At 33.9% G+C, this 3,721-nt stretch overlaps 1 non-coding gene across 1 annotated transcript; it reads right to left on the reverse strand.

The window, feature by feature from the left end:
* Positions 1–3,225: 3,225 nt before the first annotated feature.
* Positions 3,226–3,305, reverse strand: TRNAL-UAG (transfer RNA leucine (anticodon UAG)). The gene has a single exon. It is a non-coding gene; the product is annotated as a tRNA-Leu (tRNA).
* Positions 3,306–3,721: the final 416 nt, after the last annotated feature.

A 3,721-nucleotide genomic window follows, 5' to 3' on the forward strand; every position in this document is an offset into this window, starting at 1 on the left:
AAACAGATTAAAAAAATAGATTTTTATTTTTGAAGTTTGGATAAACCATTGCTTCGTCTGGTGTCTACAATACATATGACTCATTATAGTACTAATTTCATTTTTACCAGATCGAAAAATTTTATGTTGAAAAGAAAAATTTATAGATCCAATGTCACATTCCGTAAAAATTTACGATACATGTATAGGATGCACTCAATGTGTACGAGCTTGTCCAACAGATGTATTAGAAATGATACCTGGGATGGATGTAAAGCCAAGCAAATTGCTTCCGCGCCGAGAACCGAAGATTGTGTGGGTTGTAAGAGATGTGAATCTGCCTGCCCGACAGATTTTTTAAGTGTCCGCGTTTATTTAGGGCCTGAAACAACACGTAGCATGGCTCTATCTTATTGATACGTTACAAAAAACTTCACTCGAATCGTCTGATTCCTCTTTACCGAAGAAGCCTGTGCTCGAAATAATCGAGCACGGGCTTTTCTGGTCAAAACGTATCTTGTCTTTATCACTTTATCATGAGTTATTTTCCTTGGTTAACAATACTTGTTGTTTTGCCGATATTTGCAGGTTCATTAATTTTCTTTTTACCTCATAAGGGAAACAAAGTCGTTAGGTGGTATACTATATCTATTTGTTTATTAGAATTCCTTCTAATGACTTATGCGTTCTGTTATCATTTCCAACTGGAGGATCCCTTAATCCAATTAAAGGAGGATTATAAATGGATAGATGTCTTCGATTTCCACTGGAGATTGGGAATCGATGGACTTTCATTAGGATCTATTTTATTGACAGGATTTATCACTACTTTAGCTACTTTAGCAGCTTGGCCAATTACACGGAATTCGCGATTATTCTATTTCCTGATGCTCGCAATGTATAGTGGTCAAATAGGATTATTTTCTTCGCGAGACCTTTTACTTTTTTTTATCATGTGGGAGTTAGAATTAATTCCTGTTTACTTACTTTTATCCATGTGGGGGGGGAAGAGGCGTCTATATTCAGCTACAAAGTTTATTTTGTATACTGCAGGCGGTTCCATTTTTTTCTTAATCGGAGTTCTGGGTATGGGCTTATATGGTTCCAACGAACCAGGATTAGATTTGGAAAGATTAATTAATCAATCATACCCTGCAACCTTGGAAATACTTTTATATTTTGGCTTCCTTATTGCTTATGCTGTCAAATTGCCGATTATACCCCTACATACGTGGTTACCAGATACCCATGGGGAAGCACATTATAGTACATGTATGCTTTTAGCGGGAATATTATTAAAGATGGGAGCATATGGATTGATTCGGATCAACATGGAATTGTTACCTCATGCTCATTATCTATTTTCGCCCTGGTTAGTAATAATAGGAGCGATCCAAATAATCTATGCAGCTTCAACTTCTCTTGGTCAACGAAATTTCAAAAAAGAATAGCTTATTCCTCTGTATCTCACATGGGTTTCATAATTATAGGAATTGGTTCCATAACCAACATTGGACTCAATGGAGCTATTTTACAAATATTATCCCATGGATTTATTGGTGCTACACTTTTTTTCTTGGCAGGAACCGCTTCTGATAGAATGCGTCTTGTTTATCTCGAAGAACTGGGGGGAATATCCATCCCAATGCCTAAAATTTTTACCATGTTTAGTAGCTTTTCAATGGCTTCTCTTGCCTTACCAGGAATGAGTGGTTTTGTCGCAGAATTAGTAGTATTTTTTGGACTAATTACTAGTCCAAAATTTCTGTTAATGCCAAAAACACTAATTACTTTTGTAATGGCAATTGGAATGATATTAACTCCTATTTATTTATTATCTATGTTACGCCAGATGTTCTATGGATACAAGCTATTTAATGTTCCAAACGCAAATTTTGTGGATTCTGGACCACGAGAACTCTTTATTTTAATCTGTATCTTTTTACCAGTAATAGGAATTGGTATTTATCCAGATTTTGTTCTCTCCCTATCCGTTGACAGGGTAGAGGCTCTCTTATCCAATTATTATCCTAAATAGGTTTGCTTTTTTTTTACTCGTCTGCTCTATTAATGCAGAAATAAGTAAAAAAGTATAATTAGATCTATCTCGAATTTTTGAGAACCCTTTGAGAAGGCGTTCAAGGGGTTCTCAAATAAAACATAAAAGTAAAAACCTTCATTTCATGAAGGTTTTATTTTATGTAATCATTTAGGTGTTAATGTAAACGAACCATAACTATGTAAGCCTATTCCTAATAGATTTATACCAAAATAACAAATCCAAATTATAAGAAATCCTATCGAAGCTATAAGTGCAGAATTCGTACCCTTCCAAATTTGTATTTGTTCTACTATGTAAATAAATTGCGAATATGGTCCAAGTAATAAATGCCCAAGTTTCCTTAGGATCCCAATTCCAATAGGATCCCCAGGCCTCATTAGCCCATACTGCTCCACAAAGAATACCTACGGTTAAAAGGGTAAATCCTAGGCTAATGACACGATAACTCCAAGAATCCAAACGCTCCGTTAATTGATATTTGTAATAATTTGGAAATGAAGGGACAGAGGTTCTTTTTAAAGCACTTCTTTTTGCATAAAAATATTTAATATCACTAAAGAAAAATGTTTTATTTAAAACATTTTTTTTCTTTTTAGAAAAGAAATGGAAATTATTTCGAAATCTAATGATTAGAATAGCGGCAGATAATAAGGATCCGCACAAAAGAGTTGCATAGCTTAATAACATCATACTGACATGCATCATTAACCACTGAGATTGTAGAGCAGGTACTAGTATCGTGGATTGATGCATTTCAGTTAAAAGACCCGATGTGGCAAAGCCTTGCGTTAAAATAGTACTTGGCGTAGTTATTGTGCTTAAATCATTTTTAGAGTTCTGTATTTTAGGAATGGTATGAAGAATATACAGGGCCCATGAAAGGAAGATCAATGACTCATATAAATTACTTAATGGAAAATGTCCCGAGGAAGCCCAACGAGAAACTAAGAATCCTGTTATAGAGAAAAAAGTAACTATCATTCCTTTTTCTGACGAATCACGTAATCCTCCAAGTTCACGAACTAATAAGGTTATAAAATGAATCGTAATCACAATTGAAATCGTTGAGAAAGAGATATGAGTTAGTATATGTTCTAAAGTTGCAAATAGCATAAGGGGAAGGTCCCATTACAAAATTGTAAATTTCGAATTGATTTCTAATCTATTGTATTCTTTTTCAAGAATGCCGCCACTCGGATTCGAACCGAGATGCTTGAGCACTGCTTCCTAAGAGCAGCGTGTCTACCAATTTCACCATGGCGGCTAACTTCAAATAATAGGTAACTTAAAAGAATAATAGCTATTATCTTGGGAATCGTCGATATTGGGAAAGTCCATAAAATTTAGGAACATTAGAGTTTTCATTAAAATAGACTTCGTTTGGTAGTATCGTTTCCATTTTTTTTTTACAATAAACTCTTGCTTTGCCCAATAGAAACACAAACACTGCTTGAAAGAGTTGGAATTTCTTTTTTCTAACTTGCAATTGTAGAACTAATTTTTTCTAATTAATTTCTCGTTTACATTTGAAAATTCTTTCAATACAATGAAAAAAATCCAAAAGGGTTTCTATTTAATGATGAAATTAAAATGGATAAATGGAAAAGGCTTTTTGGATTTTTTAAAAATTTCTAGAATGAAAGTCTTTATGCTCTTATTAATAAGATTTACTAACCTTAT

The sequence above is a fragment of the Aegilops tauschii genome, unplaced genomic scaffold (genome assembly GCF_002575655.3).
Source record: "Aegilops tauschii subsp. strangulata cultivar AL8/78 unplaced genomic scaffold, Aet v6.0 ptg000906l_obj, whole genome shotgun sequence".
Taxonomy (NCBI): domain Eukaryota; kingdom Viridiplantae; phylum Streptophyta; class Magnoliopsida; order Poales; family Poaceae; genus Aegilops; species Aegilops tauschii.